Source organism: Cricetulus griseus, chromosome 3 (genome assembly GCF_003668045.3).
Source record: "Cricetulus griseus strain 17A/GY chromosome 3, alternate assembly CriGri-PICRH-1.0, whole genome shotgun sequence".
NCBI classification, from domain to species: Eukaryota; Metazoa; Chordata; class Mammalia; order Rodentia; family Cricetidae; genus Cricetulus; species Cricetulus griseus.
The window spans coordinates 5,819,152-5,831,775 of record NC_048596.1 but is presented as its reverse complement, the minus strand read 5'-3'; the positions used below and the strand labels follow the sequence as shown (position 1 = coordinate 5,831,775).

The window sequence follows — 12,624 nt, the reverse complement described above, 5'->3', positions numbered from 1 at the left end:
AGACTCTAGGTCCAATTCCCAGCAACAAAATGCATCCATTACAAAACAGTCTTTCTAAGGGCTAGAGATGGCTCAGCGGCTACAAGAATACACTGTTCTTTCAGAGGACTAGAACTCAGTGCCCAGCATTCTGAAGCTTACAACTCTCAATAAATCCAGCTTCCTCTGTTGGCATATGCTCTCTCTCTCTCTCTCTCTCTCTCTCTCTCTCTCTCTCTCTCTCTCTCTCTCCCTCCCTCCCTCTCCCTCTCTCCCTCTCTCTCTCTCCTCTTTCTCTCTCTCCCTCTCCCTCTCCCTCTCATACACACATTCATATACTCACATACAAATACATGCAAAGTAAGTTTTTTAAAAATACATATTCTAAGTATGCTCTAAAACCACTTTTTAGTACTAAGTGGCCAGCATTGAACCAGGCATCAGGAGCACAACACAAGTCATACAACATCATCCCTGCCTTCCCCAGGTCTCCCAACAGCATCCTGGGATTCACCTGTCTTGGAGTTCAGCTCAGGGGCAGGCAATAGTGTGGTCTGGGTTGGTTGACTGCTTTGAATCTATCCATTGCCAAATGTACTGAAAAAGAAATGTCTAGCTTCCCACTGGTGAGCTGCTAGTGCCCCAGCAAATAAGCCCTGCCATTACTCTTGCAAGGAGACCTAATTAAACTCTTTGGGACACACACACACACACACACACACACACACACACACACACACACACACCATGAAAGTAGGAGGGGGCCTGGTTGGAAGACCAAGGAGGGAGAGTAGTGGGGTGAGTACTATCAAAACACATTATACATGTGAATGGAATTGTCAAAGCATAAATTTAAAAATTTTTTAAGGGGAAAAAAGCAGCAAAATAATTAGAGACCACATGTAAAGCACCTCTTTAAAATATATTAACGGAGAAAATAGAGGCTACAAAGTGATTATTGCTAAGATATAATGTTCTTGAGTGAACACATAAGAATGACATCCACAGAAATTTGGAAAATGGGAAGTATGTTATACAGGAGCCACTGGAAACCCTGGATGGCCGAGTCATCCCTGAAGAAGCCACCTCCACAGTGGTGGCAAAGGAAGTCTCGTGATCTGCAGAGCAGAGATCCAGAGCAGGAAGCCTCACCAGTGATCGAGGGCAGTGCCTGGTGTCCTTATTTATGGTCAATTAACAGAAGAGTGCAGGCTCTTCCAGGAGCACTAAGGAAGCCATGAGCGCCCCATTCCACACCACCCCCTCCCCCAGCCCACAGTCTTTGTCAGGCCCACTTACCATCGTAGTTGTTTCAGCTCACAGCAGCTAGAGTGATGGTTTGAAAATGAAAATCAGATCTTAGAATTTTATGGTTCCAAATCTTTTGATCTGGTCTAAGGTTTCTAATCGCAATTCCTTCCATGGTCTGGCCTGCCCTGCCAAGCCCTGTGTGCTGCCCTGCCAAGCCATGCATGGCCAGACACCAGCCCTCAATCCCGGGCCCTGTCTCACCTCCTCTCTTTCCCCACATTTCAAGCTCTTTCCCAACTTGGAGCCTCTGTCTGGGAGCTTCCCTGCCGGTCTCCTCTGTCTTCTCGATGGCTAAATCTTACCCGTGCTGTCAGTCCAAGATGAGTGACACCACCTGATAGCCCGCCCTCCCCGTCTGAGAAGGTCAGGTGCTCTTTGCTTTTCAGAGCCTGTTTTGGTCCCCCATTTTTACTCCTGAATTGGGCGCGTCTCATAGTGGGAGGCAGCGATTGTATGGGTGAATGTTTGGGTAGTCTGTCATTTCAGACAGCCTAAGCAGGTAAAAGTGCACCACAAGGGGTTATTCCCATCCCAAGGTGTGTGCATCGGATCATGTAGGGTGACATGTGTGGACCCTACCCTACTAGGCAAGGGGCAGGGCGGGGCAGGCAGGGCCACGTGGCACACTGCCCTGCTGCTCCGATCTCTAGTGCTTTCTTGGCACGATCTGGTAAGCAGCCTGCAGTGCAGTGCTCTACGGTCCATTCTGTCACCAAGCTCCTTCTCCATCTTCAGAGGGAGCCAAGCGGCTGCACACGGCCTCGCCTCATTTGGATGGGCAGCACCACAGTTGTGTAGCTACGGAGCTCCACTGCTGATATTTCAAAACCTCCAGTACACTAAACGTGAAACTTTTGTTCAAATTTCAAGGATTTTGATAGCCCAAGTGAATAGACAGCGTCTATTGATTTTCCCCTTACAATGACTCTTGGATAACCTATTTTCTCATTTATTTTTAAAGACAGCTCATGAGATTTCATAGCAATTCTGCCCAACCTCCTAATATCAAAATCCCTCCTTGACCTGAAAATTGTAATTCTGCTATAGATCACAGCTGCTGAATATTACCTTTTACTAAGCTGGTTAAATAAAATATGTCCAACTCACTAGATCCCACAGCCGTGGCCTGCAAGCCTAACGATCCGGGGGGCCGAGGCTCCTTCTGGCTCACCAGCCCAGCTCTCTTACAGCCCAGCACCAAAGTGTGGTGAGGCTCAGCGCTGGAAGCCAAGGAGGAGGAGAGAAAAAGACAGGCTCGGCTGATCTTCAATGATTTTCTTGTAAAACTTTTACAAGGGAGACCTGGGCCGTTTGATGTGTTCTAGACAATCAAATGTCCCCCGAGTCTGCAGCTCAGTGGCTGGGGGTTCCTCCCTGGTGGAGAGGGGGTGTATTTGATGTAGGGCACATTCAAAACCCCCCAAGGCCTTCACACTGATAGACCAGATGACACACAGGTGTGTGTGTGTGTGTGGCGGGGGAGACACAATATGTAATGGAAATCTGTGAAGAGCCTCTGCTGGGACCTGGTTACAAGGCTGGCTGGTCTAGAAAGGGTCCTGGTAGAGTTTAGACAGGGTCTCAGTTCTGTCTAAGCTCCTTCAGCCTTGTGCATAGCCAGCCTTACACCAGCTACCCCACCACGGTTACCTACCCTAACCAAGGTTAGCTACCAGCCCTCACCATGGTTACCCACCCTAACCAAGGTTACTCACCCTCCCTCACCACAGTTACCCAGGGGCCCTATGACCTTTCTGCTCACCAAGACACCAGAGGGTCAGAAGGACAGGCTCAGCTTCCAGCTTGTTAGAAGAATGGAGGACCAACTGAGCCGAGTTGGTTTCAGGGGGCTTTAGAAAAGTTTCAAAAGCAGTGCTCCCACCTAAAGTCAGAGCTTGTGGTTTTTCCTGTCTTAGTTCTCCTGCCTCCATTTAGCACGGCTACATTGCTGCACTGTTCTTACCCCTGAACAACTGGAATTAGCTTAGCTTATTGAGAACATAGCATCTTCAGTGGTGTACTGGGGGCTATTTGAAATGACAGAGGCCAGGACCTTCGACATTCTGTTGTGTCTGCTCTGGCCCCATTAGCCAGGCCAATTGATGCCTTGGCAGTTGGTGGGTCCCATGGAACAGATGCAAACTCTACAGTATCAGCAACAGGTGACTCCCAGGGAGCAAGAGCCACCAGGTGTAACATGAGTGGCAAAGGTAACATGGCTCTATCCTTTAAGCACACATGTCAGCCCTGACATGCGTGTGGCAGGAAGCCACCTCTCTCTCTCTCTCTTCCTGTGTTCCTAACAGACATCAGTCATCAGACTGGCTCTCTTACCGCCTCAGAACTCTCTTCCACCCTGAATCCTCCCAGCCTCTCATCCTCGGGCAAACAGCGTGGAGATGCTATCTACTCTTCCCGCCTGACCTCTTACCCACACCATCTGCCAACGGGCTACTCATCCCCTGCAGGTTCCACCCACTCCTTCCCAGAGGCGATTCTGCTCCTCCAATGCCAGTTGCAGCTCACAGGCTCCCATCTCCCTCTTGGTCTCACTTTCCTCCTTTGATTTTTGCTCCTGTGATAAACATCGAGTCCCAAAGCAATTTGTGTAGAGAAGTGTTTATTTGGTTTAGAGAACATCAATTAGGGAAGTCAAGGCAGGAACTCAAGGCAGGAACTGGAGCAAAGACTGTAGAAGAACACTGCTTCCTGGCTTGCTTGCCATGGCTTGCCCAGCCTTTCTTATACGACCCGGGACCACCTGCCCAAGGTGCATCGCTCACAGTGGATTGAGCTATACCACAGAAATCATTAATCAAGAAAAAGCCCCACAAACGTGCCTACTGGACAATCTGATGGAGGCTTTTTCTCAAGTGACATTTCCTTTTTCTAGCTGTGTCAACTTGACATAAATAAATAAATAAATAAATAAATAAATAAATAAATAAATATTCTAATCTGCACACTCAACAACGGTTAAACAGAAGACATTCTAAACTCAGGGCCACAGCCCAGTGTCTGAACCTTGGACATGGCTCTTCCTCCTAGCTTCCCTTTCCTCTTCTGTAGGTGCAAATTCCTTTTGCAATTATCCCAGTCCAAATCACTGAAACTGTGTGAGCCCTGGAGGACAGGAGTCCTGCCTGGGACTGCACTGTAGATCCCTCTAGGCCAAAGGACTCAGTCCAAACCTGTGCCTTGAGTGGTCTCCAGAATGTCAAACCTAACCTCCTGAGGAAGCAGTAACCCATAAAAAACCACGATTCTAAATCAGGCATTGTGACCAAGGGCTGGCTCTGTCTTCTATCTTATGAGAGACTTGGATGTGGTCAGTAGACACCACAGAGCTGAGTTCTAACAAATGATGAGGTCCAGTACTCAAGGCAGGGGCTCTAACACACTAACCACCTGCCATCTACTGCTCAGCTGCTGCAGCCTTGGCAGGTGGCTCGACCTCTCATCACTCCAACCCCCTTCTCTGCAAGTCACTCACACATGGATTGCCATGATCCTGTGGGGACCAATGAGAGGATAAATCCATGTGATGCCTGGGCAGGACCTGGAGAGCCGGGGATATTCCTCATGTGGGAGCAGCTAACTCGTTCTCTCACCTCAAGGGAGACATGCCAGCCACAGAGCCAGAAGCATGAGAAATTAGCCATTTTGGCTTCAAGGACAAGAACGCTGAACAGTAACTGAGCTCAGCCAAGGAAATCCAAAGCTGATAACAGCCCAGTGAGTTGCTTCCTCAAATGGCCACAGTGACGCTATCCCCATCTTAACCAAGGAACTCCCCCACCACCCCATCCCCAAGACAAAGACGGGCTTAGTGAAGTGACCCCCACCCAGGGCAAAAGTAATAAGTGTATGCTCTTGTTTCTCTGTCTTGCCCTCCATGTACCCTCTGGATCTCCCCCTCCCTGCTGACAACTGAGGTAAGGTTGGCATCCAGTTGGGGATTTGAAGCACATCTCCCCTCAGGCTGCTCCCTCACTCTGTGGAGCCTCTAAGAACTGGGTGTTTAGTGGATGCCGGGAGGCTTGCTCCCCGAGTCATAGGGGGCCTGCAATGTTGCACCAAAACAGCCAACAGACACCCTCAGCCAACTGTCAGTTTCCAGTGGGGTCTTGTCACATACAGACCAGCCCATGGAAGAAAATTAGAGTGGCCCTAGCTGCCATTTAAGAAGGCCCTTCTGTGTACACGACGGCTTTGTCCCCCAGATAAATTAGCTTATGTAACTGTATAACAGGCTTCAGCCAACCCCAACAGGCAAAGCAGTCTCTGGTCCATGAACACTAAGACAAACTGGTTGGTAGACATGATCCTTGAGTCTGCTCTCATAACTTCGCTTGAACCTGCTGGATCTCAGGGTAAAAGAGACCTCCCAAACCCAGGATGGCCCATTGGGTATGGATGGCAGTTCCATGTTCTCCTGCCTGTGAGGGCAGAATACAGAGCTCTGGACCAAGGCTTCTCTTCCCGGGTGGCACCCAGTTGATGGCTTGTCAGCTTGGAAAATGTTTTCATCTCTGGAAGAAACAACGCGTGAAAAAGCAGTTCTGAAAGCGGAATTAAGAGCTTGTTAGACACGGGCCTTGGGTCAGGGTAGGTGGCCTATCTGGGGGCCTTTGAGGAGGCATGCTGGGATTTTTTTTTTTTTAAAGCCAGCCTTTCTCCCCTGCAGTTCCCACTTAATGAAGCCGTTGTACAAGGCCCTTGGAGAGCCCACATGCTCCAGAGTAGTACCGAGTGTCCCATTACTGTAAACGGCCTTTTATTTTTAAGCTAATGCTATATTTGGAAAGCAGTAATCCTGGGGAAATGATACTGGGACTAATGGGGAACATATTACCTTTCATGTGTTTTTTTCATGTTTAAGGTTCTTTGTTATTATCTGGGTATCGAGGCTCTGCACACACTCTTGGGCAAAAAAAATCAAAATAAGCCTTAAAGCAATAATATTTTAATAAGCATCAAATGCCTTCAATAAGATAAAAGTATTATATGGTGTTTTGATATAGGGCTTTAGTTAGAACCTCATTTTTAAAAAAAGAAAATTTCTCAGATGTACTGGGGGTCAATGGGAATGTATTTTTAAATTCAGGTGGAAGGAAAGTTCCAGTTTGGGTCAATTATGCTAATTAAATGCCACAGATGACTGAAATTGCAGTAAATGGGCTTCTTATTTGTTGCTCTTGCTGCTACCATTGATCAAAACCAGCCGCTGATGGCACGGGAGTCAGCAAAGGCTGAGGCCTGAGGCTGAAGGAAGCCCAAATTCTGTGCACCAATCAGAGCCTCTGGTGGGAAAACTGGGGTTTCCCCAGCAATGCCCTTTTTCTGTCAGAGGTTTGTGACAGCCCAGGCTGCCAGCCACCTCCCTGAAACTCACCTTCATTTGTCAATGAATGTTGGTCCTGTTCCCAGCCCCAGCTGGGAAGTGCTGAGGGGCCCAAGTTACGAAATGAAACCAAGACTCAGATTTCTTCACACACATCCCGCATCCCAGCTAGAACTGTGGGCTCGTTAGAACTGAAAGGGAAAGCCTTGAAGATTCTGCATTTGGTTGTAGCAAATGAGGAAACTGAGGGTTAGAGAGAGGAACTGATCTGCCCAAGGGCACACAGCAAGCTCATTGCAGAACTAAGAATAGAAAGGCAATCTCCTGACTCCCTCTCGGTCTCGTGCCTCAGGCCCTTCCCTCCCTGCTGTGATACAACAGAATTTGGACAGCACCCTCCCCAAGCTCTCAGCTCCTGTTGTGGCAGCATGTCCCATCTCGTTGGTGACATAAGCACAAGGTTCAGGATTGGAATCCGGCCGTGGGTCAGATCTCAACTGCAAAGAGAAATACAGAGGTTGGGGAGATGGTTCCTCAGGAAAACGTCTGCTGTGCAAGCATCAGGGCAGACTTCAGTCCCCAGAGCCTGTGGAAAACAACACAAAGCAAAAGAGTTATGCAGTGACACACAATAATCCCAGTGCTAGGGATGCAGAGACAAGCAGATCCCTGAGCTAGCTGGTGTGTGCACCCACAGCCAGATGCACTCACACAATAATCACACAATAATCCCAGTGCTAGGGATGCAGACGAGCAGATCCCTGAGCTAGCTGGCGTGTGCACCCACAGCCACATGCACTCATACGCACACACCCATGCTCACACAGAAAATGCAGTTGACTCTGGAGAGATGGGGCATTAAAGTGGGTAAGGGACCCATGGTGTCAGACTGCTGTGTGGATGCCACCATGCTCAAGTAATTCTTTGAATCCAAGATTTGGAATCTCCAGAAGAATAAACCACTACAGGAGCCAAGTCACCAAGAAGCTGGGAAGGAGGAGAGGTCAACAGACAAGGTAATACCCTTCATCCTGTCTCACTCAAGTCCTCCTGAGTGGTCCTTGTCTACCCGTTTCCCATGTAGTCTGGGTGGGCTCTTCTCACGTGAACCAGGGCTGCAGCTACCTAGAGGTGCACCCTCGCCTTGGGAATCTGTCTCAGCCACCTGACTTCAAGTACTCATGTGACGTTCCTCTTGGAGCCTCAGTTTGCTGCTATGCAAAGTGGGAGACCTTGTCTTGGAAAGCTGTAGTCAGAACGGCTTGCCAGGGGAACAGTTGCTGAGTACTGGGGAAACAGGGAAGCAGTGTTGTCTCAGTTTTGTCCTTGGGAACACGTATATAACTCCCAGCGACAGATAACACTGAAGCCAAACTTGGGGAATTAGGAACTCTGCATATATTTGCATTTTGTATTTTGTGTGTGTGTGTGTGTGTTGTACATATGTGTGTGTTTATTTGTACACAGGTACACAAGAGTACAATGTGCACTTGGAGGCCAGAGGTCAACATTGGCTGTCTTCTTGAATCACTTGACAGTTTGTTTGGCTTTCAGGAGTATTTGCTTTATCTTTGTATGATTGACTGTTTGGCTTGTATGCATGTCTTTGCACCACATGTGTGCCTGGTGCCCACAGGGGTCAGAAGATCCTTTGAAACAGAATTATGGGTGATTGTGAAACTGTGCGGGTGCTGAAATCTGAACCTAGGTTCCTCTGTAAGAGTAACAAATGTTCTTAATGGCTGAGCCATCTCTCTTGAGCCTCCACCTTGAATTTTTAGACAAGATCTCTCACTGACCTGGAATCACCAATTCAGCTAGGCTTGCTGCCATCTAGCCCCAAGGATCTGCCTGCCTGTCTCTCTGAACCAGGAACACAAACACACACCACTGTTCTTGGCTTTTTTTACATCCATTCTGGGGGTTGAACTGGGGTTCTCCTGTTAGAGAGCAAGCATTTTACTGGCCTTGAACTCACCGTTCTCCTGCCTCAAAGATCTTTAAAACAGCAGATCAACCATCTGCATTCTGATTGCCTCAGCACCCTGATAAGTGGCAACCACCTGAGACTAGAAGTAGGAAAGGAAGAGAAAGACCACCTGTGGCTGGCAGGGAGACAGGAGCAGGGGTCCATCCAGGTCAGGGCCAGAAGTCTGAGTCTGACCTCCATTTATCCTCCAAGTGGGGCTCTCAGTGCCCTGTTCTCAGGGAAATTGAGGCCAGGATCCCAAGACTCATTTCAGCCGTAAGGATCTAAGTTTTTACCTCAGAGACGCTCAGGTACTTATTTGGTGACCACACTTCTAATGCCCTGGCTGTGCTGCTGGCCCAGAGAAAAGACAGACCCCCAAGAAGTCCAGGGCAAAGCCAGACCCTTCCGTGCCTACCTATTCTACTCCCAAGACAGGCTGCACAGGGGAAGCTGACACCCAGAAAGGCCCTGAAACATGTGGTCCTGATGGCTGCAGGGAGTCTTGGGAGCCTGGGGGTTAAAGTCTTCTGCATGATAGAGTAGACAACTTCCAGGAAACATTTTCCATTCAAAGCAAAACTGAGTTATTGAAATACTTAAAATGCCAAGGAACCACAGTGTGCCAAGCCTGGGGACACATACCTATAAGCTGAGCACGTAGAAGGCTGAGGCAGGCGAATGTCAAGTTTGTGGTTGGCATGGGCTCCATAGAAAAACCCTGTATTAGACAAATAAACAATTATGGTAGCTCATGTCAGGTTACAAGCTTGAGGCTGGCACTACCATGCTATTTCTGTGCTCAGTACAAGTATTCAAAACATCAGCTTAGAACAACTCTTAGTTACCTGAACTAGGCCCACACAAGACCTAGTCAGTCAGTCAAGGAAAGGGGAGGGGCTCACCGGGTCACATGGTTTACCCCTAAACTACTGGCTATTGACAGCCCCTGGGAAAGGGGAACTACGGTCTTTAGTTGTGTTCCCACTGCAGAGCCCACCAGGCTTCAACAGACTGCACACCCTGGTTAATCTCAGTGGGTCACAAAATAGAATAAATAGTCATGATCCTGAGAGATGTGTGGGGAGGGTGGCTCGGAGGCGCAGAGCACGTGTGGGCGCTACACACTGCATGGCGTGTGCAATTATCTTAAAACACATCCTTAAGGATGCATTGCAAAAAAAAAATTACCATTGGGAATAAGCCTGAATCCAGAGTTTCCATCCATGACTCATTCCTATGTAGCGTGTCAAAAATCACGTTGAGCCCCACCCTGAAGCCCAGTCACACCCATAATAGCAAGGGAAGGGAGGGAGGTGAGGACCCAGGGATTCTCCTCCATTGTAGCTACTTACCTGTGGGTATAGGGGGACATCCGGAGCATCGTCAGAGAGGACACAGCAATGCTGGGGGCAGTGGCCTCAGCGCTGGGAACTCACTGGGCCACTGGCATAAGTGCACCAGTTGTTAGAGGTACTGTTTGCTGGAGGCGGTTGCATGGGTGCAGCTCCTACTGGGCCCCTTATGAGTGGTGATTTGAGGTGAGTCTCTTCCCTATGCTTCTCACTTCAAAACAGATCCGGACTCACAACCCTCAGCAATCTCTTATCTACAATGAGCAGCCTAGGAAATGGGACCCACAGGAGGTCAGATAGCCATCTCTAGTGACAATCCAAGAAACCAAACAAAAACCCCCATGATCCATATACCCAGACCTTGATTAACCACTCACCTTTCCTAACTTTTGTCAATTAATTCCAGTTTGGAGAGCCAGTGCATACCCAATCCCATGGGTGCTCCTTGTAGCTGGCCTCCAGTGGTCCCTGGTCAGGGGATGTCTGAATCTTCATGGAAAAGCTTTCTCCTGCCTCTGAGTCACTACTGAACACAGGCGATGATGGCTGACCCCAGCCAGCAAAAGATAAATAGCCTTGCTTGCATTTGCTGGTTAGTCCTCATTACTGCTTCCGCAGTAGTAAGATGGCTAGCCTCTGCAGTGCCAGGATGGCTAGCCTCTGCAGTGCCAGGATGGCTAGCCTCTGCAGTGCCAGGATGGCTAGCTCCCAGCGGCCTTAGCAGCTGTTATGTGCTTAGTGAGATTGTGTCTCCCCCTCCTTCCTATAGAGAGACCCCCTGCCTTCTTCCCACCTGTTGAAGAAAACTTGCCCCCTAAAAGGTCAGCGGAGCACAGGACCATAAAAGTCACCTGCCTCTCAGGACAGTGGACTCTGGGGAAGGTGAGCTAGAAATGACTTCCTGAGCTCAGCATCCAGCGAAGGGACTATGTGAGTCAGTCCTCCGGAATGTGAGCAGCCCGGCCAGCATCTACAGCTTGTGAACTCGGTTCTCCTCCCTCCCTGGTACTCCACTGTCCCTGAGTCCTTCCTGCATCTGTAGCTTGCTGCCACCAGGACCCCCCAGTGGATGCAAAGTACAACCTCTGCGCTATGGGAACAAAAGGACACTTAAAAAACAGAGTGACACTGTTAATTTTAATTCTGTGGCCTTTTTTTCTCAAAAAACTGTTTATAAAAAACAAATGTTGAAGATAAGGGGTCTGTTTCCACATGGAGAAGTGATAGGCTTTTCATTGTAGGGTTAGGACAGGCAATATGGCTTCCATATTCTCATGCTTGTAGATGGAGTTTCTTTCCCGCCTGGTCCCTCAGCCATTTAGCCCCAAATAAACACACAGATATTTATAATAATTATAAACTGTTTGGCCAATGGCTCAGGCTTCTTATTGACTAGCTCTCTCTCTCTCTCTCTCTCTCTCTCTCTCTCTCTCTCTCTCTCTCTCTCTTGCTGGGAGAGGGTTTTCAAGGCAGGGTTTCTCTGTGGCTTTGGAAGCTGTCCTGGAACTAGCTCTTGTAGACCAGGCTGGTCTCAAACTGCCTGCCTTTGCCTCCTGAGCATTGGGATTAAAGGCGTGTGCCACCACTGCCCAGCAGCTGTCTGTCTCTTAATTAGTAACCCATTTCTATTAATCTAAGTATTTCCATGTGGTCTTATCTTACCAAAGAATTTCTGGACCTGTTACTCCTTCAGCAACTACATGGTGTCGGCCTCAAGGCCTCTCTCTGTGTGTCCTCTCCCCAGAATTCTCCTTGACTGGTCGCCCTACCAATACTTCCTGTCTGGCTCCTGGCCAATCAATGTTTTATTCATCAACGAATAAGAGAAACATACATACAGAAGGACGTCCCCATCACATACTGTTGGGAGACCTGCAAACATCACTCCCCTCACCTTGGCTTCTTTGCAATTAAATATTTGCTACATCCACCCCACCCCCAAAGCACCACCACCACCGAAGCAGTCCACTTCCTTCCAGAATCCTCCCACATGAGACCCTAGAGTACATAAAGAACTAGTCCAGGGCATTAGGCCCGGCTTCTAAACTCAGCTCTGGGACAAACGGGCCTTAGTCACCTCTCTGGGCTTCAGTTGTTTGATATATATGCAACATGTTTTATAAAGGCTTCCCCAGCTCCTAATACTGTGATACCCCAATGTCTGCACTCTGTGGAGATGGACCACTGAAGTAACGTGAAACCAGGAAGAGCAAAGACGCCGCAAATCCACCTTTCACAGTTACAAAGGTGGGGAATGTATGCCTTGCTGCCGGCACTGTTTCCTGCTCTCAAAGGTCCACTGGTAAACAGCTGTGAAGAGAGTGGGCCATGAAAATGAAAGCTAATCTAGGTGCCTGGGTAGGAAGGGCAGTGGATGGAAGGAGTGGCACCTGAGATCCAGCCAGCACCTACCGGACATGAGTGACTTACAGCATCTTTACTGGATACTGCCAATGACTCAGCAATTCGAGTGGTTACCCAAGCCTTCTGCCTCACACCCCACCTGAAAGCACAGCACCCTGCATGTGTTCTCAAGCTTTGCCCAAGCTCTGAGGTACAGTCACGGCTATCGTGACAGCAATTCTCCTCATCTACCCCCAGGTTCTCTTGGCAGGGCCTCTCGCTAATGGACTGCTGCTCGAAGCTGCACAGGGAGAGGCTCCTCT

The 12,624-nt window shown here is 48.8% G+C and overlaps 1 long non-coding RNA gene across 1 annotated transcript; it reads right to left on the bottom strand.

The window, feature by feature from the left end:
- Positions 1–3,893: 3,893 nt before the first annotated feature.
- Positions 3,894–10,886, bottom strand: LOC118238078. Its single transcript, XR_004768931.1, has 4 exons — positions 10,336–10,886; positions 9,959–10,226; positions 6,686–9,324; positions 3,894–6,213 (listed from the first exon to the last, which is right to left on the bottom strand). It is a non-coding gene; the product is annotated as an uncharacterized LOC118238078 (long non-coding RNA).
- Between the last annotated feature and the right edge of the window lie 1,738 nt (positions 10,887–12,624).